The 27,893-nt window shown below is 41.1% G+C and overlaps 1 pseudogene; it reads left to right on the top strand.

The window, feature by feature from the left end:
* The first annotated feature begins 24,351 nt into the window (after nucleotides 1-24,351).
* On the top strand, nucleotides 24,352-25,367 carry LOC102829018 (annotated as a pseudogene).
* The last annotated feature ends 2,526 nt before the right edge of the window (nucleotides 25,368-27,893 follow it).

The raw sequence follows: 27,893 nt of genomic DNA, 5'->3' as shown, positions 1-27,893 counted from the left end.
TTCCCAATAGGGGAGCAGAGGCCAGGAACATCAGGGGTTGCCCAGAGAGTGATTCAACACGCTCACACTGTAAGTGAGAGGGAAGGGACTAGCCCAGGGAGGAGAGGGAAGCAGCAGAGGAAACAGCCTGAAGAGCCTTTGATTTAAGGTAAGAGGTTCCATGTTTATCTTGTGGGCAGTGAGGCCCTAGGGATCCATGGAGTGTCCTTCAGGTAACTCTAAGGTCACTCAGATGCCTCTGCTTCCCCCACCAGAAAGGATGAGTCTTAAGGGAAATGTATTACCTTTCCCAGGACTCTGTCTTCTTGTCCCACTGATGGTGCCAAAGGCAGAGGCTGCTAATTAAACTACCATTAAGTTCTGCTACAGGCCCCTGAAGTCACTGAATGAATATAAGCATGATAACCTGTTCTTCACAAAAGGAGGAATTAATAACTCATTTATATCAGCAACAGGGTAGAAAGAAAATAGCAATCTTACTACAGTCAGATAATAGAGACACCAGCCCTTGCTTTATGAAGTCTTAATTAGATTGCCTTGGTCTTGTTTTATTTCACGTTTGCCTTTAAAATAATAATAATAATAATTAGGAAGAATATTTATAATCTTATATCACTGAAGTACATAGTTTATGGCAAGAATACAGATGATGAGCTGCTGTGCCCTAACTGCTCACAGGGTTGAGGGGTGAAAGAAAGGTAGAATTCCTTACGCCTCAGGAATGTGAATAATTACTTTTCCTAGTGTGGCGCTGTGGGTTAATGCGCTAGACTGCAAAGCTATTCAAGTTTACCAGCCACTCCTCGGAAACCCTATACAAGGTTGCTATGGGTCGGAATAGACGCGATGACACTTAACAACAACAACAATAAACTCTTATTCTAGATACACCACAAACTACCTAAGGATAATACTATACCTGTTGGTGAATATGGACCAAAGTGTTTTCCTGGATGAATTGTGGATCAACTAGAAGAAATGGAGGGAGAAGTTGGAACCATGGCAAATTCTCCTGATGAGAGATTTCATAGGGGTATTTTTCATGTGTGTTAGCTCTTTCTTTTCAGAGTGAATGACTAGAAATCCCAGAAAGAGAGGTTCCCAGAAGGCAACAATGTTGGAAAGGTGAGTGTGGTGCCAAGGACAGGTGCCAGAGTCAGAAGACCTGGGTTCTGGTCTCAGCTTGACTGTTTATTAGCTGTGTAATGTTGGGCAAGTTGTGTTAACTCTCTGAGTCTCTGTCTTCTCATCATTAAAACACAATGCAATTAGATCCAATGGCTTTAGAACTCCATCCAATTCTACCTGGGCTTTACCTGGCAGGAAGTGTGAGACCCCAGAGGTCATTCTTGGGACAAGGAAAAGTCTTGACTCAGGGAGGACACACTGACTTGTATCACCTTTGGGATTTCCACTGGTCTCAGGTTACATCTAAATTAAATCTAAAGAAATTTTAACTTTGACGCTCATAGATTTTCTAAGGCTCCTGTAAGTCTTTAAGGAAACAGACTGCTACATTTTCTCCCACAGAATGACTAGTGGGCTTGAATCACTGACCTTTTGGCTAGTTTTGGTGGTGGTGGTTAGGTGCTGTGGAGTCACTTCCAAATCATAGCGACCCTGTACAGGGTTTCTGAGGCTGTAAATATTTACAGGAGCAGAAAGCCTCAACTTTCTCCCAAGGAAGAGCTTGTAGTTTAGAACCGTTGACCTTAAGGTTTGTAGCCCGATTCATAACCACTGCGCTACCAGTATGCATGCTTAACAACTGTACCACCAGGGCTCCTGGTTTTGTTCTCTCTCAACCAAGCTTAGAAAACAAGCTTGACTGAATTCTCTTTCTCATCCATCCATCTCAAAGCAGGGACACCAATATTTTTCCTCTTCAGCAATTCTACTCTTTCCCCTAGCCATTGCTCTGGACACGTTTTCTTGTCCCTCTTCTCTGACTCCATGAATATTGTGATAACAGATAGCTGAGTCAATCAGAGCTAGAGTCCACTGTAAGAAAGAATGCAGCCAGTAGTTTTGGGCAGAGGGACTAGTTGGGTCAGAAACACAGAAGTTATTGTTAGGTGCCATCAAATCTGGTCCAACTCATAGCAACCCTACGCAAAACAGAGTGAAAGACTACAGGTCTTACATCATCCTCTCGATTGCTGTTGCTGCCACTGCGCCAGTCCATTTTGTTGGAGGTCTTCCTCTTTTTTGCTGATCCTCCATGCTACCAATAAGCATTATATGTTTCTCCAGGAACTGGTCCCTACTCACAACTGCCCAAAGTATGAGAGAAGTCTAACCACCCACCCTTCTGAGGAACATTGGGGTGGGGCATAGGGGTGTGGTGGGCATTGCTTCCAAAATAGATTTGTTTGTTCTTCTGGAAGTCTATGGTACTTTCAATATTCTTCACTAACACCATAATTCAAATGCACCAATTATTCTAAGGCATTCCTTATGCATTGTCCAGCTTTCACATGCATATGAGGTAATTGAAAATACCATGGCTTGAGTCAGGCATACCTTAGTTGTCAAAGCAACATTTTTGTTCTTTAATACTTTCAAGAGCTCTTTTGTAGTAGATTTGCCTAATACGATAGGTTGTTTCATTTCTTGACTGCTACTTCCATGAGCATTGATTGTGGATCCAAACAAAATGAAGTCTTTGACAACTTCAATCTTTTCTCTGTTTATCATGATATTATTGGTCCAAATGTGAGGATTTTTGTTTCTTTTACATTGAGGTGCAATTCATACTGAAGACTGTAATCTTTGATCTTCATCAGTAAGTACTTCAAGTTCTCACTTCTAGCAAGCAAGGTTATGTCATATGCATATTTCAGGCTATTAATGTATCTTCCTCCAATCCTGATGCATAAAATCACATCTTCTCAGATGATTTGCTCAGCATACAGATCAAAAAAGTATAGTGAAAGCCTAGTGTGCACCATTCTTGATTTTAAACAATTCAATATGGGTAACCAAAAGTCATGCTTAAGTAAGGTGGGTCCTAGTCCAATATGAATGGTGTCCTTCAAAAGAAGAACAAGGACAAGAAGAAGATGTGTAACTGGAGCAGTGATTGGATTCATGCTGCCTCTATAAGTCAAGAACATCTGGGGCTAATAGAAACTGGGAGAGCCTAGAAAGGATCTAGAGTTTTCAGAGAGAGTATGGTTCTGTTGACACCATACATTTGGACTTCTTGCCTCCAGAACTGTGAGACAATAAATTTCTGCTGTTTCAAGTCACCTACTACGTGGTACAAGGAGCTCTGGTAGCGTAGTGGTTACAAGTCAGGCTGCTAACCTCAAGGTTAGCAATTCAAAACTACCAGCGGTTCTGCTGAAGGAAAGAGGAGGCTTTCTGCTCCTGTAAATGTTTCAGCTTCAGAAACTCGATACAGCGTGCTGGGACCTATTCCATGGACCATAACTACCACCACTATGTGGTATTTTGCTATATATAACAGCCCTGCTTTGCTGCTACTAAGTGCCTTGGAGTCAGTCTTAACTAGGGTTTTCGAGGAGCCACTATTGAGTTTGAACTGCCAACCTTGCAGTTCAAACCAACCTTGCAGTCTAGTGCTTATCCTATAGCACCACACCACCAGGACCCCAAAACAACCCTAGGAAACTAATATAGCCACAAAGCCTAAAATATGTATTGCCCACACATTACAGAAAAAGCTGATCCCTGGCTCTTAGTGGAGACTCACTCAGATTGTCCCCCCATTTCTTCATGAAGAGTGGACCCTTCAGCCTTCCTCCTCAGCCTTCAGGCAGTGCTTCTTTCAGGGGGCATACACTCCACTCCACTCAGGGCCTGTCCCAGTGCAAACAACCCCTCCTATGGGATACAATGGTCTTGCCCATTTAGCTTCACAAGAAGGCCAGGAAAGTGGCCACAAAGGAGTAAGCAACCAGCACTCTTTGGGGGAAGAGTTGCCAGTGAAACTCTTCTTCTCTCTGTGGACAGGGCTGTAAACCACTGACTTGGAAATTTTGCTATTTCTCCTTTTCCCCATCACCTCTTGGTGGTGTATGGTAATGATTTGCCATGGAGTCGGTTCTGATTCATAGCATCTCTGAATAGGATTTCTGAGGCTGTAAATCTTTATGGAAACAGAAAGCCTCATCTTTCTCCCACAGAACTGCTGGTAGTTTCAAACTGCTGACCTTGAGGTTAACAGCCCAACGCATAATCACTATGCTACCAGAGCTTCTTCTATCATCACCTAGGGCCTACTATTTCCCAGGCTCCAACTAAAACAGTACACCTATATTTGGAAGGCTCTGACATTAGAAGCCACCCTACATACTCGGTCAAAATCCTGAGCATTCCCTTGCTTTAAGAGATGACTTTTGTCAATTCTTCATCTTGTTTGATCAACACAGAAATTCAAATTGTTGAGGAAAGCTCATTGATCCATTCACTTCCTGAATCGCTACTGTGCAAGGAGAGAGGAGGATAAAAGGTAGTGAGGGGTAGCCTCAGAGTTTGAAAAGTCCTCAGGGAAAAGAACCGGGAAGGCACTTGATGGGAATTGAAGAGGCTACAGTGCACTCTCATTGCATGAACATTCCTACTGACTGAGAAAACCAGTAGCTCACTGAGCAGCTGCTTCCCCTGACAGGGCAAAGTTGGCACAAAACCCAATCAAATTCACCACCATTGGGTAAATCCTGATTCATAGCGACACTGAATAGGGTTTCTAAGTCTGTAAATCTTTACAGGAACTGAAAGCTTCATCTTTCTTCTGAGGAGCTTCTGGCGGATTTGAATGACTGACCTTGAGGTTAGCGGCCAAATGTCTAACCCACTGCACCACCAGGCTCCCCAAGCACCTATGAAATAAGTATTTGGGCAGAAATAGAGCTGGAGGGAGGAGGAAGAAATGTGTTACATGTGAGGTGGTGAAAATGCATTCAGGATGGACAATTGTTACCAAGTCTCAGCTGTATGTATTGATCAGTTTGCTTTACAGAAAATAAAAACAAACAAACAAATAAAACATCTGATGACTGTCTCCTGACCCTCCCCAGGAAGGTGAGTAAAGGTAGGGAGGTTTGGGAACTCCAGAGATTTGTGCAGGGCAGTGAGGGTTAGTCCAGTAAAGGGGTGGGAAAGGTTCTCCCTCTTGGGGAGCTGCATCTTCTAACCAGGCCCCAAATATGGGGTTTGTCTTTCATAAAAAGTAAGAAGCCGCTGAACTGAAGTAGCTACTTTTGCTCTCAAAATTCTTACAAAGTCATCAGAATTCTTCCAAGCACCCTTTCCCTCCTTCCCTTCATGGAGGGTGGACCAAGAGCACACGGGAGAGATCTCTTTGCCATTCTGTTTGGATGAGAAGTCAGCTACTTGCAACATGAGAAATTTATATACAACACAAAAGTATGGATCTGATATGATTTTTTATCCTAGAGATGAGTAATTAAGAAGAGGTTACAGTGATGTTAATAATGAGTTGGCATAGTTTCTCATAACTAAACATAGGCTGCTCCACCAAAGGTAAACCTGTGGGTTACGCAGAGGGGCCTTTTCCTTCTGCAATGTGCTCTCCACTAGAAGAAGATGTGAACCTCGATTTAAATGCATGAATTTCATAATGGAGAAATACTTGATTTCAAATTAGCTCTATGTTTTCTTACTACACTATGCCTCTGCACATACAGTTCTTAATACCTGAGGGCCCTCTCCTCAACTCCCATCTCCCCTTCTACAATTGACCTAGCATACTGTTGCTGTTGTTATTGTTAAGTGCCGTGGAGTTGATTCCAATTTATAGTCACCCTATCTGCATAGTGTCTCCAAGGAGTGCCTGGTGAGTTTGACCTGAGCCAATTGTGACTCCTGGTGACTTTATATGTGTCAGAATAGAATGGGACTTCATAGCATTTCCAATGGCACCTAACTGTAACAATTTTTTAGAAGTAGATCTTCAGGACTTTCTTCCAAGGCATCTCTGAGTAGACTCAAATTGCCAACTTTTTGTTAGCAGTCAAGCACCTTAACCACTTGTAACTTGCAGGGACTCTTATAGAGCACATTGTTGTTGTTAAGTGCCATTGAGTCAATTCTGACCCATAGTGACCTTGTATAGGGTTTCCAAGGAGCATCTGATGAGTTTGAACTGCCAACCTTGCAGTTCAAATGGTTTTGCAGTCTGGTGCATTAACCCACAGCACCACACATAGAGCACAAAGACATGTTAATATTGCCCATGTGCTCTGGCATCCTCCCACCAGAATGTGAGTGTCTCTAGGAGAAGACGTTGTCATATTCATCCTCATGTCCCCAACTGGGATATGAGGCAATTGGAAAGAAAATAATTAAAAACCAGCTGGCAAATGTCTTCTGCATCTGTGGCAACAGGGCAGGGGCTCCTTACAGGGGACGCCTCCTGAAGAGCAGACTGGCTGAATGAGATCCCTAGAGGTGGAAGTCCCAGTTAGAGAGCTTTGTCAGGTACGTGAGCCAGAACCTGGGAAGGCTATTGTCCCAGGAATCATTTTCCCTGGGGAAAGGCAAATCCACATTCTGCTCCTTCATCTTCTCCTACTGCCCCCAGACCATCACTTTCTCATCCCTCTTTGCTCCCCCAGCCAACTCACTCTTACCTCCTCCTTCAAGAATCCCAAAACAGTGAGAACTCATAAAATCACCAATTGTCAGAGTTTGCTCTGATAGCGTAGTGGTTACAAATCAGGCTGTGAACCTTAAGGTGAGCAGTTCGAAACTACCGGCTGCTCTGCAGGAGAAAAATGAGGCGTTCTGCTCCCATCAAGATTTACAGCCTCAGAAACCCTGTACAGGGTCGCCATGGGTCGGAACCAACTCCACGGCACACAACAACAAGATCATTTAGTCTAGTGGCTTCACTCTGTATTAGGCAAAGCATCTGCATACATGAGAGTAGAGATGCCCCCCAAGCCGCCATGTGTGCATAGTTCAGGGTGTTCTATTTAGGCAGGCTCTGGGTCATTCTAAGGAGCTCTGGTAGCATAGTGGTTATGAATCGGGCTGCTAACCTCAAGGTCGGCAGTTCGAAACTATCAACTCTTCCACAGGAGAAAAAGGAGGTTTTCTACTCCTGCAAAGATTTGCAGCCTCGGAAACCCTAGGGTCATTATGTTTTGGAACCAAATCCACGGTACTTAACAACAACTGGGTCACTCTAGCCCTTCCCCTCTACATTCAGAGCAGTTTAACTTTTGTGTTGGTTGGCAACAGCTAAAATTTGACTTCGACGAGGTATCTTTATCAAAAAATGATTCTGTCAGTAAACCAAGATTGAAAACCTTGAAACCTCAACAAGAAAGGTGACTTCTCCAAGGTCCTAAGACTGGAAAATGACAGCATGGCAGAACATGGACTCAATGTAGACTTTTCAAACACCCATTTCCCCAACCTTGGCGTAGGATCAGCACTTGACTGCTAACTACAAGGTGCATGGTTCAAACCCACTAGCCACTCCTCAGAAACCCTATACAGAGTCACTCTAGTCTGAACCAACTCAACATCACTTAACAACAGCTCACCCATTCACTAAGTTCTTCTCACTACTTTGCCTCTGGGGGCAGCAATAAGTCATTTCCAACCCCATTTGTACTTCAGGATTCTGGTCAAAACTCATCTTCTGAAGTTACTAAGTAAATACCAACAGGCTTCAGCAGATGGGAGCAGTTGCTGTTTACATGTTTAAATGGAGCTAACTCTATATAAATGAATCCTCCCCATTCGACCACATGGCCATTTAACCAGAATGCCGCTGAAGTCCCTTCCCAAGTTTCTTAATCACAAAGTCAGCTTAAAGTGAGGGAGAATTAGGCAGTAGTCTGCAATGAACCAGACCTGAGTGAAGGTGGGGTAGACAGTTGCCTCTGAAATTCAGAGACCCTGAAGGTCATGTCTCTGGAAATACTGTCCCTCATCTATGCCTTGTCACCACCTTCTGATCTGGCATAATGCCTTCTAGCACTATGGTCCAAAGAAGAGTCCATCAGAACTGGACCAGAGCAAGGGCTGTTAACCAGGAATGGTTCCAGCTCTTTTCAGGGAGGGGGTCACTGTCCATGAGGTAGGACAGAGTGAGCTCCTGGTTGGTCTAAACATCCAAAGTATACGAAAGAGGGGAGTAAGAAAGTCAGGGCAATCCGAATGCAGGTGCGGTATTCAGTAGGTGATTTCCGAGGAGGAGCTTGTTGGTTTTGAACCCCTAACTTTGGTTAGTAGTCCAGTGCTTATCCTACAATGCCATACCAGGACACCCGATCTTATGATAGAGGTGGTATTGTTATTACTCTTACAGATGAAGAAATTGAGGCCTAAAGAAAGATCAAGCCGCACGTGCAGAGCCACACAGGTAGATTCAAACCCAGGCAATTTACCTCTGAAGTCCAAAGAACAGATCACAAAGAACAGACCACAAAACTACCACCATATAATCCTTGAATAAAGGGGATCTTTCTAATGACGGGTATGGCATGTCAGCTGGAATGAGTGTAGAGTCAGCAAACTGTAATGGGTACCAGACAGGGAACTGTCCCTTTCAATAAACATTCATTCATTCTATAAATAACTGTTAACCACTTGCCATCTATTACCAGGTTCTGGTGTGGTGCTGTGGGATCAGCACTGGACTGCTAACCACAAGATAGGCAGTTCAAACCCACAAGCCACTCTTTGGAACTCCTACAGTCAAAACCACCTTGATGACACTTAACAACAGCAACAACAATTCTAGAAACTGGCTATGCAATGATGGGCAAACACACCCTGGTCTGTGCCTTTCAGAGGGAAGTCTAGAGCCTCACAGGCAGGAGAAGTAACCTCACAGGGCAGACCTCCAGTAAGCTCTTGTCACTTGTGAACATAATCCTGAACCACATATCAGGACTATTTCCTCTTTACATTGCAATTTGTCCTCAATCCTCCTGCACTCAGACTCTCTGGATTCAGTGTCCTGTTGTCTGTCATTTACTGTTTTGTTTTCATTTTTGTTGTTGTATGCCACCAAGTAGAACCCAACTCATAGCGGCCCTATAGGACAGAGTAGAACTGCCCCATAGGGTCTCCAAGGCTGAAACCTTTATGGGAGTAGACCCCATGGACCTGCTGGTGGGTTTGAACCATCGGCCTTCAGTTAGTAGGCCAGCCTTAAATGATGGACCACCAGGACTCCTTTTTGGACTCAGCATCCTATTAACAGTGTCCTGTCCTCCATCAGATCTGAGGCGCCATACAAATTTTCTTCCTTGACTGTTAGTTGTTAAGAGCAAACATGCATCTCACCCACTACAAGTGTTCCTGCACCATCTGCCACCGGTTGTGCAGTGGTTAGGCATTTGTCTGCTACCCACAAATCCACCAGCCTCTCCAAGGGAGAAAGATGTGGCAGTCTGCTTCTTTAAAGATAACAGCCTTGAAAATCTTACTGGGCAGTTCTAGTCTGTCCTTAAGGAGTTAGCATAGTGGTTACAAGTTGGGCTGCTAACCTCAAGGTCAGCAGTTCGAACCTACCAACTGTTCCACGGGAGAAAGATGAGGCTTTCTGCTCCCATAAAGTTTTACAGTCTCAGAAATCCTATGTAGGGTCTCTATGAATCATAACTGACTCCACAGCACACCACCACCACCACCACTATTCTGTCCTTATAAAGCTTTGATGAGTTAGAATCAACTCCATGGCAGTGAATTTAGTGTTTGGAGGAGACCCTCACACTGGGCAAGGTAATGAAGAAAAGCTCTAGGCATGGGAGTCACAGATAGCACATGACTATCTATACCCTAAAGAGCTCTGGTAGCGTAGTAGTTATGAATTGGGCTGTGAACCTTAAGGTCAGCAGTTCAAAACTACCAGCGATTCCGTGGGAGAAATATGAAGCTTTCTGCTCCTGTAATGATTTACAGCCTCGGAAACCCTGTACAGGGTCACTATGAGTCGGAATCTACTCCACGGCACACAACAACAACAACAACATCTATACCCTGGTAATACCTGAACTGTTAATATAGTGACCAGCTTTTATTCATCTATTCAGTTATTCAATATTAAGTATTTCTTGGATTGTCGTTGTTAAGTGCCATCGAGTCGGTTTCAATTCAAAGTGACCTTAATTCGCAGAAAGGAGCCCTGAGAGTACAATAGTTAAACCTGCTAATATACTCCAATAAAGTTTACAACCTAGGAAGCCTTATAGGGCACTTTTACTCTGTCCTATAGGAGTCCTGGTGTGGCACTGTGGGTAAATGTACCAGACTGCAAAGCCATTTGAATGGCTTCGGCAGTTCAAGCTCACCAGCTGCTCCTTGGAGACCCTATACAGGGTCGCTATGGTTTAGAACCGACTCGATGGCACTTAACAACAACAGCGTAGGAGTCCTGGTGTGGTGTTGTGGGTTAATACGCTGGACTGAAAAGTCTGTTCGAACAGCAGGGTAGGTGGTTCCAGCACACCAGTTGTTCCTCTGTCTTATAGGAGTCGTGGTGCGGCACTGTGGGTTAATGAGCCAGACTGCAAATTCAGTTTGAACAGCAAGGTCAGTGGTTCATACACACCAGTTGTTCCTCGGAAACCCCATATAGGGTCGCTATGGATGGAAAACAGCTTGACGGCACTTAACAACAACAACCACACAGGGTTGCTATGGAGTCCTGGTGTGGCACTGCAGGATAATGCACAGTGTTTTGAACCGCAAGGTAGGCAGTTGTAACAGGAAACCCTATACAGGGATGGCTATGAGTCAGAATTGACTCTGAGGCAGGCAACAACATCAGCTACTATGTGTCAGACACTTTCTTGGGCACTGAATAAAATAGACAAAGATGCCTGACAGAACTTCAGTCTAGTGGGAAGAGAAAAAGAAACAACAAAAGTAAATAAATGCACAAATGACAATTAGTGATAAGTCCTATGGGGAAAAAGAAAAGTAGAGCAGGATAAGCAGGGGGAAGGTGTGCCAAATAGAGTAAGGAGGCAGGACTCAGTATGAATGGAACCTTGGTGTGGTGCTGTAGGATAAACTATGGGCTGCTAATCACAAGGTTGGTGGTTCAAACCCACCAGTCACTTTTTGGAAACCCTATATGAGGTCGCTATGAGTTGGTGCCTACTCTATGACACTAACGGCAAAAGGTCCCATTGAGAAAATGAGAACTGAGCAAGAGTGGAAGAAGGTGAAGAGGAAGTTGAATGAGAAGATATCTGAGAGGAAATTTGTCCAAGTAGCCAGTTAACCAGTTGCTGTCAAGTTGATTCTGACTGTTGGTGAACCCATGTGTGTCAGAGTAGCACTGTGCCCCATAGGGTTTTCAATGGCTGATTTTTCAGAAGTAGATCTCCAACTCTTCTAAAGCACATCTGTGTGTAAACTTAGACAGCAAACCTTTGGGTTGGAAGCTAAGCATGTTAACCATTGTATCTCCCAGGGTCTCTTGTATTCTAGGTAAGGAGAGCAAACCCAAAGAATAATGCTTGTTGTGTGGCCTGGGCTACTAATTGTGGAACTGGGTAGATTCTGCTTAACATATATTTTTTTGAATATGGAGTCAACAGAATTCTCTATTAGACAGATTTGAGAATGTTGTCATTGTTGTTGTTGTTGTTGTTAGGGCCCTTGAGTCAGCACCAACTCTTAGTGACCTTTTAGCAAAACAGAATGAAACACTGCCTGGTCCTACACCAACCTTATAATTGTTGCTGTGGGGTCTTCTACGGTCTTCTTTATTCAGTCCAACTTTCACATGCATATGACATTATTGAAAATACCATGACTTGGATTAGGCGCATCTTAACCTTCAAACTGACATCTTTGCTCTTCAACACTTTAAAGATTTAAGATTGAGGAATCAATTACTACCCCCAGAATTTTGTCCTAAATAACTGAGAGGATGAAATTGTGAGAAATAGGCATAGGAAAATCTGTGAGTGAAGCAAGTTAGAAGTGAGAAGAAAGTGGCTGTTCTTTTTGCATGTTGAGTTTTTGCTGGGCACTGTAGGAGAAGCACTGACATACAATTACATACAGTGCTGTCAAGTCATACCAACTCATGTCGGCTCCAATTGTGTCAAAGTGGAGTTGTGGTCTATTATCATTTGTGCCATGCTTGGAAAAGTGAAGTGTCAGTTAAAAAAAAAAAAAAAAAAGGAAGACCCCCAACAAGATGGATTGACACAATGGCAGCAACAAAGGGCCTCCCAGGGACCACTGGCATACAGATAGGAATTAAGACCTTTGTACTACATGAGATGACTAAAGGAAGAGTAGACATTGAATAGGAATCATTAGGAGATTTCAAAGAAGAGATGATGAGTAAGCTAAAGAGTATGATAAAAGCTAAAGAGAATAAAAAGTATGCTATCCTGGAAGGAAGAGGGAGTGATCAGTGTGTCAAAAGTTACTGGTAGGTCACAGAAGTTGAAACCTGAGATTTTCATATATTAGGTACCAGCGAATCAGTTCTCATAATGACCCTATGTACAACAGCAAAACACTGCCCAGTCCTGTGCCATCCTCATCATTGTTATATTTGAGCCCATTGTTGCTGCCAATGTGTGGATCCATCTTATTGGGAGTCTTTCTTGTTTTTATTAACCCTTCTCTTTCCAAGCATTATGTCCTTCTCCAGGGACTTGTCTCTCCAGATAATACGTATGAAAAACAAAGTCTTGCCATCCTGATCTCTAAGGAGCATTCTAGCTGTACTTCTTCCAACACAGATTTGTCTATTCTTCTGGCATTCCAAGGTATTTTCAATATTTGCCTCCAACACCATAATTCAAATGCATCAGTTATTCTATAGTCTTGATTATTCATTGTCCAACTTTCCCATGCATATGAGATGACTGCAAATACCATAGCTTGGGTCAGATGCTTCTTAGTCCTCAAACTGACATCTTTGTGTTAAACACTTTAAAGAGGTCTTTTGCAGCAGGAGCCTGGGGTGGCCCTGTAGGTAATCTGGTAAGAGTTACTGAGGCAAAGTAACCTGACTGGAGCAGCTTCAAAAGAGAAGGGTAAAAAAAAATTTGTTGTAAAAGGAAGCAAAAGGGGGAAAACATTTGGTAGAGGAAATAGGGTCAAAAGATAATTTGGTTGTGTACTTTTTCCAAAGAAAGGAATGCTGTTTAGAATGGTTCAGGAGAGTAGAGAACAAATAATTCGTATGGGGGAGAGTTAGGAAAATTGTTGGAGCTGTGAACTTGAATGGCAGGAAGGACTGGATCTACATAGATTGGGTGTATATAGGTTTGTGGAGAGCTTATCTATGGTAACAGGTAGAAACCTAGGAGGTGGGAGTCTTTGGAAGTTTTCTTCCAGTTAACTTCAATTTTTTCAGTGAAATAAGACACGAAAGGTTAAGGGCTTGGGGAGAGAAGAAAGAAACACTCTTTCTTCTCTCCCCAAGCCCTTTCCCATGCATATGAGATAGCTAAGAGAGTAGGGAAGTGAAAAAAAAACATTGTCCTAAGACTCATAGCCGACCTAGGCAAATATAGCTTAATTGACTGCAGATGTTAAGACCCATAAAGGCTGGGTGCTAATGAATGCAAAGTGTGAGAGTCATGAATGTAACTCAGCCTGGGTAAGAGCCAGTGGAGGTTGGGGTTTACCGGGACCCACTGGAGTCGTAGAGTGGCGCTGTGGGTTAATGCGCCAGACTGCAAAGCCATCTGAACTGCAAGATTGGTGGTTCAAGCTCACCAGCTGCTCCTCGTAAATCCTATACAGGGTCATTATGGATTGCAACTGACTCAACCGCACTTAACAACAACAACAACAACTACTGGGTCTGCAGGGGAAAGACATGCAGTCCTGACTACCAGGTATCTTAGGAGCCAGACAAGAATGATGCTGAACTCTCTGACCTGCCCTGCCACTAAAACCCTCAGGACCCGTTCTTCTGGGCAGAGTTTCTCACAAAAGCAGACTTGGAATCCAGAGAACTGGTTTTTGAACTCTGCGGTAGAGCACCTTCAGAAAAAGTGGCATTCCATTCGTATTCTTCCACAGAAATTGTTTCTAGGGACACTAGTTGGAGCAATATTTGGCCTGGCTCTGTGATGTGTACGTCAGCTGTAAGCAGCTGGCATGTGCCCAGTCAGGAGTTCAGAGCTCCCACTCAGCGAACACATGTCTCTGTCTGTGCAGAGCCTCTGTCTTCTGCCCCTGCAGTTAGCTTCCAGGCAGGTTTCCTCTCCAAGCTGCCTCCCCTCTATTTGGGTAATTGACCGTGAGTCATTTAGGTGATTTCTGCCTCCAGTCTGAGAGGGCCTCTATGGCCTTCCGAGTCACGTGGCTCCAAGTTCCAGGAATAGAAATACTCCTGCTAGGCTTCTGTCAGCCAACAATGAGTTGTGATCAGGTGATCAGGTACTGGGGACCAAGAAAATGTGTGTGGGGGCTGGGGGAGGGTGGTTGTAAGAAATGTTAAGTGTCATTGTCTGGGTTTAGTTGTCTGTTATCTGCAAACTCTTAGCTTTTGTATGGTTTGCTCTGAGATTTCTAACCAGTCTCATGGAAAATAAAATAAATGGATGTAAACTTCAAATAATAAAACTCTAAGCATAAGAAAAATGTCTGGCATAAATTATGTGCTTACCCCCCCAAAAAAATTATTATTTTGTTTTAATGATTGCTTCTTTGTACTTTCTCATTGTGTTAAGGCTGAAAGTTAAAGATCAGAGGGAAAGGTTCCCAGTATCTCTTTAGTTCTTTATTTCTTCTCAGATATATGCCACTGCATATTTTGTTTACTAGAATAATCATGTCTAACAATACACATTAGTCATTTAGAAAAGAAGGCAGCCAGAGGGGCACCACCATCAGGGACTGACTGGCCGTGTCTTCATGGACACAGCAGTTTGTAGGTATGTGAGTTAAGGAGACCATCCCCCAACCTCCCACCCTGGCACCAAATACACCCAATCCCCGTAAATTGAGCATCATTTACCAACACAAAGGAAAGACAGAAAAGTCATTTCCAACATTACTTACAAGGCAATATTGAAATATTAGTTCTGTCTGGGGTGAAGGAAGCAATTGCATGGAAGAATCTTCAGTTGTATCCATTTAAGCCAGTTGTTTCTTTCATCTCTCCCTGTTTACATCCTCCCACCTCTCACATTATTTTGCCTGATCCATGAAAATAAAGATCCATTGGTAGAATTAAAGCCTATTTGTTTTAGGCTCGTTGTTTTAAATAGATAAGGCAATAAATATCACCCAGAATGTATCCTAAGCACAAATTCTCTCTGATGCATTAACAAAAGCGATCAGTGTAAATTACATTTGTTAAGGAACATAAGTTTGTGAAGCCAGGCCTCTGAGAGGACAGCCCAGCCCGCAATGCAATTACCGAGCCCCTTTTCTCAGGCAGAACCTGCCACCATGTGGAGGAAGATGACACTGCAGCTATCTGTCTACCTCAAATCCCATGTTGAGACTTTTCACCAAAACTAAGTTATGCTCTGAGCGAAAGCCCAAAGTTCAAATAGCTAAAAACATCTCAAAATGACTAGCAAAGCAAGAAGACAGCTCCACTGACTGGAAGAATTAGCTTGGATGACTAAGAGGATTTCTAAAATAAGAAGTTTGTTTTTGTTAAGTGCCATCCAGTCGGTTCCAACTCTTAGAGACGCCATATAGGGTTTCCGAGAACAGCTGGTGAGTTTGAATCATCCACCTTGCAGTTTGAACTGACCTAGTGGTCCAGTGCTTATTCTACAACAACATACTCCTAAAATAAGAAGTATATTTGGGTTTTAAAATGAAATCTCCTGCTCAAATCCTCTATCCTAGGCAGGGACTGCCCTCAGCTGAAAGAACCACAGACTATCAAGGGATCTAATTGATGATTGTTCTCCTCTTCCTCCTTTCTTCTTCTTTTCCTCCTTCTCTTTCTCTTCCTTTCTAACCAAAAGGTAAAGGAGGAATAACTGAGATTTCCCACTTCTAGGGCAGAGTTCTTTCTCCTCCATGACTAATTGACAAAGGAGGGAACGCCTCCAGAAGACAGCTGTTAGAGGAACTTGGGTTAGCTGGGAGTAAAGGTGGCTCTTCTTACACTATCACCTCAGAGGCCCCTTTCAGATCTGTCAAGGAGGACACCTGAGACCATCAGAGCCTGTCTGAGCAGTCAGAAGATGGTAGTACAGACAGAACTCCATAAGTCCCACATGACCAAGCTGAGGGGAAAGGTATTGGGAAAGAACCTTGACCTTCAGGTCAGGTACAGCCTCGGTGTGGTCAGGCATGCGGTTCTCTGCACATCCTCCCCCACCTTCCCAGTTTCATAATCTGCTTCTTTGTCCTACAGCACAAAGAATCAGAGGCTGCATTGGTAGAGTTGAGTGAAGGAAGAATGGTATCACTTCTGTACTCTCTCATGGTGCAAGCCAGAAAGACCTGATCTTGTATTTTCCCTTGTCTATTTCCATCTCTAGACTGTGAGACTTTTTAACACAGAGACTATGTGTTTTTCATTTATGCATCCTCAGAACTAACACAGGACCTGGAATATGGTGGTGTTGGTATTGCTGTTGTTGTTGTTAGGTGCCAACTCATAGCGACCTTATGCACAACAGAATAAAATACTGCCCAATCCTGAGCCAACCTTACAATTGTTTGAGTCCATTGATGCTGCCGCTTTGCCAATCCATCTTGCTGGGGGTCTTCCTCTTTTTCTCTGACACGCCACCTTACTAAACATGATATCCTTCTCCAAGACTGGTCCCTCCTGAAAATATGTCCAAAGTATAAGAGACGAAGTTTGGCCATCCTGGCCTCCAAGGAGCACTCTGGCTGCACTTCTTCCAACACAGATCTGTGGGTTCTTTTGGCAGCCCTTGGGACTTCCAGTATTCTCCTCCAACACCATAACTCAAAAGCATCAATTCTTCTAAAGTCTTCCTTAGTCACTGTCCAGCTTTCACATGCATATGAGGTTATTGAAAATACCATGGTTTCGGTTAGGCTCACCTTAGTCTTCAAGCTGCCATCTTTGCTCTTCAACACTTTAAAAAGGTCTTGTGCAGCAGATTTGCCTAATGCAATACGTCGTTTGATTTCTTGACTGCTACTTCCATGAGTGTTTATAGTTGATCCAAGAAGAATGAAGTCCTTGACAACTTCAATCTTTACTCCATTGATAAGAATGTTGTAAAGAATTTTGTTTTCTTTACATTGAGTTTCAATCCATACTGAAGACTGTGCTCTTTGATCTTCACCAGTAAATATTTTAAATCCTCTACACTTTCAGCAAGCAAGGTTGTATCATCTGCATATCACAGGTTGTTAATGAGTCTTTATCCAATCCTGATGCCACGTTTTTCTTCATATAACCCTGCTTCACGGATTATTTGCTCAGCATACAGATTGAATGAGTATGGTGAAAGAATACACCCTTGTCGCACACCTTTCTTAATTTTAAACCATTCAATGTTCCCTTGTTATGTTTGAACAACTGCCTCTTAGTCTATGTACAGGTTTCTCATGAGCACAATTAACTGTTCTGGAATACTCACACTTCACAATGTTGTCCATAGCTTGTCATGATCCACACAATTGAAAGCCTTTGCATAGTCAATAAAGCACAGGTAAACATATTTATTTTACTCTCTGCTTTCAGCCAAGTTTCATCTGATATCAGCAATGATATCCCTAATTCTACATCCATGAATATGGCTTGAACCTCTAGAATTTCACTGTCAATGTACGGCTGGCAGTAATTTTTTAATTATCTTTAGCAAAATTTTACTTGCATGTGATATTAATAAAATTATCCAGTGATTTACGCATGCCGTTGGGTCACCTGTTTTGAATGGACAAAATATTTCTTTCTTCCAATCAGTTGGCCATGTAGCTGTCTTCCAAATTGGTTTTCAAAGATAAGTGAGTGACTCCAGTGCTGCAACAGTTTGTTGAAATATTTCAATTTGCATTTCATCAATTCTCGGCGCCTTGTACTTTGCCAATGCCTTCAGTGCACTTTGGACTTTTTCAATATCATTGGCTCTTGATGATATGCTACCTCTTAAAATGGTTGAACATCAACCATTTCTTTTTGGTACAGTGGCTCTGTGTATTCCCTCAATCGTCTTTTGATGCTTTCTGCATCATTCAATATTTTGTCCATAAAATCCTTCAATATTGCAAGTTGAGGATTGAATTTTTTCTTTAGTTCCCTCAGCTTGAGAAATGATAAGCATATTCTTCATTTTTGGCTTTTTAACTCCAGATCTTTGTACATTTCATTATAATATTCGACTTTGTCTTCTCAAGCTGCCCTTGGAAATTTTCTATTCAGCTCTTTTACCTCCTCATTTCTTCCATTTGCTTTAGAACTCTACACAGGAGAACAAGTTTCAGAGTCTCTTCTGACATCGATTTGGTCTTTTTCTTCAGCTTTAGCCTGAACTTGCATGTGAGCAATTTATGATCCATTCCACAACCTGTATCTGGCCTTGTTTTGACTGATGATATGGAACTTTTCCACTGTCTCTTTCCACAGATGTAGTCATTTTGATTTCTGTGTATTCCATCTGATGAAGTCCAAGTGTTGTTTAAAAAAGGTATTTGAAATGAACAAGTCATTGGTTTTGCAAAACTGTATCATGTGATCTCCAGCATCATTTCTATCACCAAGGCCATATTTTTCAATGACTGATCCTTTCTCTGTGTTTCCAACCTGTGCATTTCAACTGTAATTATCACCACATCTTGATTGCATGTTTGATCAGTTTCACACTGAAAATGTTGGTAGAATTCTACATTTTCATATTCATTGACTTTAGTGGTTGTTACATAAATTTGAATGATCACAGGATTGACTGGTCTTCCTTGTAGGTGTATAGATATTATTCTATCACTGACAGAATTGTAATTCAAGAGAGACCTTGAAATAATCTTTTGTATGATGAATGTGATGCCATTCCTCTTCAATTCGTTATTCCTGACCTAGTAAACAGTATGGTTGTCAGATTTAAAATAACAAAACCAGTCTCTTTCAGCTCACAAATATCTAGGATATTGATGTTTATGCATTCTATTTTTTGACAACTTTCAATTTTCCTAGATTCATACATTCTATGCTATAATTATTAATGGATATTTACAACGGTTTCTCCTCATTTTGAGTTGTATCCTATCAGCAAATGAAAGTTGCGAAAATATTACTCCATTCATGTCATCATGGTCAACTCTACTTTGAGGAGGCAGCTCTTCCTCAGTCATATTTTGAGTGCCTTCCAACTTGAGGGGCTCATCTTCTGGCACTATATCTGACAATATTCTGGTGCTTTTCATCAGTTTCCATATTCAGTATTCTAGTCTTGACAGAGTTCCACTGCTATTCATAAGCTTTTCATAGACTAGATATTTGGAAGTAGTCTCTCTCTCCTTCTTCTTAGTCTGTCTTAGTCTGGAAGCTCTTCTGAAACCTTCCACCATGGGTGACCTTGTTGTTAAATGCCGTTGAGTCGGGTCCAACCCATAGCGACCCTGTACAGGGTTTCTGAGGGTGTAAATCTTTACGGGAGTAGAAAGCCTCATCTTTCTCCCGCGGAGTGGCTGGTAGTTTCGAACCGCTGACCTTAAGGTTCGCAGCCCGATTCGTAACCATTACGCTACCAGACCTAGCTGCTATTTAAAATACTGGTGACATACCTTCCAGAATCACAGCAACATGCAAGCCACCACAGCATGACAAATGGACAGATGGGTACTGGATAAATATATGTAGGGTAGTCAAAAAGAGAAACTACATGGAGTAAACTCAGGCTTTAACCTAGGAAGTAATTAAAAGATACTTCCTGTTTATTATTAAAAGGTACTTTCTTCTTGAGGTTCCACAGCTCTCACAAAGATCTTCCTTCGTATTCTTGTTTTCTGCTTGTCCCTAAACCTTTACTGCAAACTTATTAATGGAATATGTTATAGATTGAATTGTGTCCCCTTGAAATATGTGTTGAATTCCTAGCCATTGCATTTGTGGATGTGATTCTGTGTGGATAGGGTTTTTCTTTTGTTACATTAATAAGACTATACTCTGGTAGTGTAGTGGTTATGAATCGGGCTGTGAACTGCAAGGTCAGCAGTTTGAAACTACCAGCTACTCCGTGGAAAAAAGATGAGGCTTTCTGGTCCCGTAAAGATTTACAGCCTCAGAAACCCTGTTCAGGGTCGCTGTGGGTTGAAACCAACTCGATGGCACTTAACAACAACATAGCAATGTAGGGTGGATTCTAAACATAATCACTTCCGATTTACAAAAAGACCAGAACGGACAAACTTGGAGGAAGACATACACTTGGAGGAAGACAGATGCCATGTAAGGATTGCCAAGGAACCATGGAAAGCCTGAGTTTACTGACAACGAAGGAATTATCTTAGCTGAGACCCTCATTAGGACTTTTAGCCTCAAGAACTATGGGAAAATAATTTTCTGTTCTGAAGTCATCCACTGTGGTATGTGTGTTAGAGTGGCACTAGGTAACTAAGAGAGAGTTTCTGCTCACAGTAGAAAACAAATAAGAAAATGCTCCATATACAGTATATTGTTTTTAAGTGCCATCGAGATGGTCCCGACTCATAACGACCCTGTACAGAGTTTCTGAGGAGCAACTGGTGAGCCTGAACTACCTACATTGCAGTTCAAACCCACCTTGCAGTCCAACGCATTAGCCTGCAGCACCACACCAGGAATGTAGCGCAATTGTGATCAGAAGATTTAGACTCAAGCTCCATTTCTCCCTGAATCTAGTTAAAAAATCATTTACGTCTCTGAACTCATTAGCAAGAACAGCTATCTTACCTCAGGAGATCTTCTAAGGCTTTTGAAGTTGCTTTAGAAGGTGGAAAACATCCTAACAATATGAACAATTTTATGCAAGCTAGAAATAAACATATAGATACCATCATATCCAAAATTTCAATAAAATTAGTTATCAACCTATAGGTAGAGTCATTCTAGGCATTGACAATGGAGCAAAAGTAGGGAAAATGAAGAAATAATCACCATCACTATTGGCTTGAATATCATCTAGGAATAACTGCAAGTATATATTGGATTTGAATTGTTAAAGCCGAAATTAGGTTCATAATAGTTTCCTCAGGCAACAGACAATTCTGTACCAGGCCATGTGGGGACAACACTAAAACCAAAGCAGCTGCCCTTGGTATCTTTAAAAGATTTGTATTGTTTATTTTCCCTTTATCTAAGATTAGGAAACAGATTGGAAGAGGCTACAGTTTCTTTTCTGGTTCTTGGCATGCTAACCCTTTTTTTCTGGAATCCTAAAACAAATGAACAGTTCAAGTGGCTATTTATGGAATTCTGAGAAAGAAGAAACTCTGAAAGATGCTCAGTCTCAGGGTGGCTGCTTGAGGATTTTATTCACTCAGTAGTTGATAATCTGACTTAAAAAATTCCAATTGAAAGCCTCCAGCATCAGTCCTAGCAGTTGGGACTTATGCTCAGGGTGGGATCCCTGTGCTCTCTATATACCTTTGAGGCCAACAGGGAAAGCACCATGTTTACTGTACTTTAGAGCCCCCTGACTAAGCAGAAAGTTATTATTTAGTGTCTCAGATACACTTCCTCTGGGAACTATCTCAGCACTCAATTAACGCTTAATACTCTTAATCACCACCATTATCAAATATCAAAATATGTATGAAATTATTTTAAATTATTGATACTTAATACTTTTCATTAACACAGTTTGTCATACTGTGGCAGTGTGTTATATGACTACACTGTGTATTGCTATATTGTTGAAAGCTATGTCACTGGTATTTCAACTACCAGCAGGGTCACCCTTGGTGGTATGGGTTTCAGCAGAACTTCTAGACTGAAACAAGGAAGAAAGGCTTGGTGATCTGTTTATGAAAACCTTGTGAATCACTCCAGAATGTTATCTGACATAGTGCTAAAAGATGAGCCTCCTAGGTTGTAAGGCAAGCAGTAGCTGCAACAATGGACTCAAACATACCAACAATCATGATGACTGCATAGGACCAGGCAATGTTACATTCTATTGTACCTTACATTGCATGAGTTGAAGTCAACTCAATAGCAACTAAAGATAACATTTAAGGGGAAGCGGCAAAGTGGCAGACTAGGTAGAAAGCCTGGACCCTGTACAACAAAGACAGGGATAACCAAATGCTACAACTGCACATGATAATCCTGGAACTCTGAGCTTCAGATGAAAGGATAGAAAAGTGGACTGAATGCTTACTAGGAGAGAGAGCTGAGCAGATACAGCAAAATAAGGAGAGATTGCTGATACAAGTGAGCAACCAGACAGGTACAGCCATCTTGAGCTTTTGTGAACAGCTTTGGAGACAGGAAAATTTATCAGTGCTGCACAAGCATACTGGTGGCTCACAGAGACACTCCACTGATGACCAGAGGTGAAGTCAGTCCCCACCAGCATACCCCCAGGGAAGCTCCCATTCTCCCAATGGTTAGAGCTGTATGGCGGTAAGTGTCACAGTTGTGGCCCCATTAGAGGAGTGGGGGGTGCTATCCACATTGACCCGATTCTGAAAAGCCCTGTTCCAGATCTGCAGAGTCAGCCCTAACTATTCCTGGTCTAGTGCTAGTAAAAGGAGCAGCTGAACAGACACGTGGGGGAGAAAAGAAGAAGAAGAAAAAAAACAGAAATTGCTAATCTATGCCAGTGGAAAGGTCAGTATGGTGTGGTCAACTTGAACTTTCATAGGTAACTTTGAAGGCAAGAGGAGAGTAGGTGGTACAGAGGCATAACACATGTTGATGGACAGAAAGGGGAGAGGTTTTCTTCTTTTACCCTTCCACCAGTCAACATTACCTGGTTGAATAGGGGTGTGGCTGAATCCCATCTGTGTACACTCCAAGAGAAGCTCCTGCTTTCTAGGCAGTCCAATTCACATCAAAGTGTGTAGGAAGCTAGCAGCACCAATCCCTGCACCTGGAATCAGGTGTGGACTATTCCAGACTTGCAGAACTGCTTCTGGCCAGCCATGGACTAGAAGGACCTCTCAACCTTGACTCATGTCTAGGATGGAAAAACCCTGATACCCCAGCTGCTTTGGAATCTGAATGAACTACTTCCAGATGGATGCCCAGAACAGACAACACTTAGCCCTATAGGAACTCCACCTAGGGTTGAGTGTTACCATCTCATTCCTTACCCACCCCTGATATGAGGACTGTAGCTGTCAGGAGACCCCCAGAAGTCTCACCTCTTGGGTCTTCTTCCAGTCTTCCCCCCCCCCCCTTTATTCTTTCTCCCTCACCTTTGTCTCTCCTGCTTTCTCTCCTTGCTATCTCCCCTTTCCCTTTTTCTTTTCTTTCCCAATCACTGTTGCTTCTTTGTTGTGCTCGTTCCCTTGTACTCGTTCCTTTTCCTAATTGTGTTTAGTTCTTTTTCTTTCTTTTTGTTATTTGTTTTCCTCTCCCTCTTTGATTTTGTATTCTTTTGCTAGATGTTTCCTGCTTTTTTCTTTTTCTTTATTTCTTTACTCTTTTATTTTTTATGCTGTTGTTTGCTGGTTTGTGTTTGTTTTCCTTCTTACGTGTGTGTGTGTGTGTTTTTCTTTTCTTGCCTTACCTGACAAGAAATAGCAACTGTAGCCATACAGCCCTGACACAACCATACCCACTACAGCCCTACCCACTGGACAAGAGCCAATATCAGCTGCTATACAATGGGTCAACACCCAACGTCAGTCAAATCTATCCTAAATTGAACTGCATGAACAGCAAACAGATAATGATGCACTAGCTATCTCCTGATCACACTACCAGTTTGGTTAGTGCCCAAGAATCCACATACATAAAATCATCAACTTAATACAAATACAACATCACAATGTCTCAAAAGCAGCAGACAATTTCTAGTCACACAAAGAAACAAGACACAGTGACTTTAACTAGTGACCAAGAGGCAGTGCTAAGAAACATTTCTGAGGGAAAAAAATGTATTGGAATTACCTGAAAAAAAATTCAAGAGAATAATATTTAGGTACTTCCAAATGATTGACAGAAAGTGTAAAGGAAACAAGGAAGAATTCAGGAAAGCACTAAAGGAACAACAAAACAAAACAGATAAAAAATTGGAGATAATACAAAACCTCAAATAGAAATCAAGAAGATTAATAATAAGATCTCAGAAATGGACAATACATTGAGAAGGTAAAGGAGTAGATGTGAATCCACGTAAGCCACAATTGGTGAGTTTGAAGATAAACCTCTCAATTCTAGCAAGCTGGAAGAACCATCAGAAAAAAGAATGAAAAAATCCAAAGAAAGCCTAAGATTATGTGGGACAGTATGAAGAGGAATAATTTACAGGTGACTGGAACTCCAGAAAAGGAAGAGACAAAGAAAAACACAGAAATTTAAAATTATGATCTAAACAAGAGCAAGAAGAAAAACAGAAGTTAGTGGAAGATGCTGAAATGAAATCTCCAGTAGAAAAGATGAGCTGCTTACTGAAAATTTTTTGAGTGATTTAGATGATCAGATGTGTAGAGAAGATTTGCATATCCTTTTCTCAAATCATGGAGAAATAAAATGGATACACTTTATCAGAGGTGCAAAAGAGGGAGTAATTCTGTTTAAAGAAAAAGCAAAAAAGTACTGGATAAAGCCAAGGATGCAAGTAATGGTAATCTACAATTAAAGAACAAAGACGTGATGTGGGAAGTACCAGAAGAAGAGGTGGAAAAAGTAGCAATGAAAAAAATTATGGAAAATCAACAAGAATCCCTAAACAAATGGAAGTCAAAAGGTTGCAGATTTAAAGGAAAAGGAAAGGGAAATAAAGTTGCCCAGGCTGGATCTGCTAAAGGAAAACTACAGTTTCAGAGGAACACTAAATTTGATAGTGATAATGAATGTGATAAAAATGGTGCAGCTGGACTAGTAAAAAGAGCAAGAGAAGAGACAGAGAAAAGCCTATATCAAAGCAACAGAAAACAGAAAATGGTACAGGACACTACTCACTTAGTGAACAGTTTAAAATTCATTTTATTTAGGTTTGAATCTATTTTTCTCTTTGGATTTTTAAAAAGAAAATTGAATTAGGTCCACTTCAATGTCCACATGTAAGAAAGGAAAAACTTTTGTTGTTTTGTCTTTTTTGCTATTAAATGAGCATGTCTAAAAATGTACAACTGTCATCAGATGATTCAAAAGGAAGTTTTTTCCACTAAATTACATTTTTAATATGAGAATATAAACTTTAATGAAATATATGCTAGATAAAAAAGTAAAAACTTTGGTGTTTTGTTTGTTTGTTTTTTCCCAACTTTTTGATTTTGTGCCTAAAGCATTAAAGAAAGAATTTGTTATCTTAAACCACATTACTGGCTAGCTATTGATGATGAGCCCATCATATAGTGAATTGTCCCTATTTCCTAGGATTATTTATTTACCCATAAAATTTGGTAACAGAAAAAATAGTTACTTATTGAAAAGCATTTTATAATGAATGTACTTAGACCAGGATCAAGAAACTTACTGATTTCTTTTTCTGAAATTTTTGTGATGCTGGCAGTTCATATCTCAGTTCTGCAAAACAAAAGAACACCTATTGTAAAACATTACATTTCCAATTATATAACCATCTGACATAATAAACTTAAGTACTAAATAGTTATAAGCTAAACATTGTAGACCTGCTGCATTAACTCATCCAAGCTTGACTTGATGTATCCTTAAGCTTAGCCATGACAAACTAAGTTTCCTATTTCTACAAATTTGATCATCTATATTGAGACTGGGGAGACATTTAGAAATATAAAAATGGACAAAGATGTGTATTCTATGAAAATGATAGTAGCTTTCTATTTTTTTAATTTCCTGATCATCGGTTCTGCTTTTGATGTTCTAATAAACATGCTTGCTTAAAATTTTTTTCATCTTGATTTTGGCAAGTGTATTAAGTAGCTAGTTATTTATCACTAATATTTCTCAAATGACAACCAATTTTTCATGTTGTTTCCTTCTAAAAAGTAATGTAGGTTCTCCAAAGTCTGTAATCAAGCTAATCCATTTTAGAGGGATGGCAAATAGTCTACCTATCCTTTACTTTTTACAACATTAATTCTAGCCTTCTATGTCACAGATTTTCACATTTTCATGTGTAAGCAAATCACTTGGGAATATTGTTGAAATGCAGATTATACTAGGTCTTGGTAAAGCCTGAAATTATTCATTTCTAACAAGCTCCCAAGAGATAATGAAGGCAGATGGACTGAGGATGACACCTGGAGTAGCAAGGCTTTATAGCTAGGTGTGCTGTTAGGACTTCTAAGTGCTTTATATTGTATATTGTAATACTGTAAATGAGATAAGAAATTAAGCAACACTGAATAGGATAAGACAGCAGGTCTACATTACTAAATCTTTGTAAGCTGTTTCAGTTTACTATCATTTTTAAAACATTTTCTCTTATGGTACTCATCAAGATTTCAAAATTGTATGGATTAGAGTTAGCTTCCAGTTATGTTTCTTGCATTTTGATATGATACAGTTTATGAATAAAATTTGTCAAATATAAACAAAAAAACAACAACACTGAGATGTCGTCTCTCAACAGTATTAATAGCAAAGTTCAAAAATACAGAATACAGCAAATGCTGATGAGAGTACGGAGAGGCTAGAACTCTCCTACATGCTGGTGAGACTGTAAAATGGCTCAACCTCTGTGAAAAATTGTGTGGTACTTCCTGAGACAGTTGGAAGTAAGTACTTTATGATCCAGAAATCCCTCTACTTGCTATACATCTGTAAGAAATAAGAACCAGGACACAAATATATGCACACCAGTATTCATCACAGCACTGTTCACTATAGCAAAAAGATGAAGACAGCCTATATGCCCACCAATGGAAGAGTGAACAAATGTTGTTATAGACACACTATGGAATATTATTCAGTGCTGAAGAATAATGATGACTCCACAAAGCACCCTGAAGACATTATGCTGAGTGAAATAAGTCAATCACAAAAGGACAAATATTGCATGACACCACTAATGTAAAAACTCAAGAAAAGGTTTTAATACTAAAAGAAACATACTTCAGTGGTTACCAGGGGTGGGTGGGAAAAGAGAGTAATTCATTGGCTAGAGGGTTGACATATGTTAACTTGGATGACAGGAAGGGCAATATACATGAAGGTGGTGGTTATGAGCTGTGGAGTCGGTTCCGACTCATAGCGACCCTGTACAGGGTTTCTGAGGCTGCAAATCTTTACAGGAGCAGAAATATATAATATATATCACAAATAAATAAGAGTTTGAAAGAGGATATTTGTCCATGGGTAACCACAGGGAGGAACAGGACAACTGTTGTTTCATGGAGGAGACTGCAATCATTGAGATGAAACAAAGCTTACAATTTGTTGACTGTAAAACTGATGACCTTTACTCAATTCACAATAAAAAATTTTTAAATAAAAATGACATTTAAATAATCTGCTTATCTGCTACCATCTCACAAATTAGAATTTATGTTGTTATATGGAATCCAGTTAGCAATGAACTTCTAACTGCAAGGACGGTGGTTCAAAGCCACCCGCCACTCCTTGGTCACTATGAGTCAGAACCAACTCGATGGAATGCAATAGCAACAACAACATTGGTTAATCCACAGGCAGGCACCCATTTGCTCTTCTTCCTTGCTAATATAATCTAATTTTGTTTAAATATCTATCCTATGTACCTCGGTGGGGTGGGGATGGGGGTTAAGGTATTGCATGGTGCTATGGTTAATGTCCAGAGAATCTTTCAATAACCAAAGTCGAGGCTTGAATTTTTTCTTCAGTTCCCCCAGCTTGAGAAATGCTGACCGTGTTCTTCCCTTTTGGTTTTCTAATTCCAAATCTTTGCATATTT

Source organism: Chrysochloris asiatica, unplaced genomic scaffold (assembly GCF_000296735.1).
Source record: "Chrysochloris asiatica unplaced genomic scaffold, ChrAsi1.0 scaffold00035, whole genome shotgun sequence".
Taxonomy (NCBI): domain Eukaryota; kingdom Metazoa; phylum Chordata; class Mammalia; order Afrosoricida; family Chrysochloridae; genus Chrysochloris; species Chrysochloris asiatica.
This window is presented reverse-complemented; position numbering and strand designations above follow the sequence as displayed.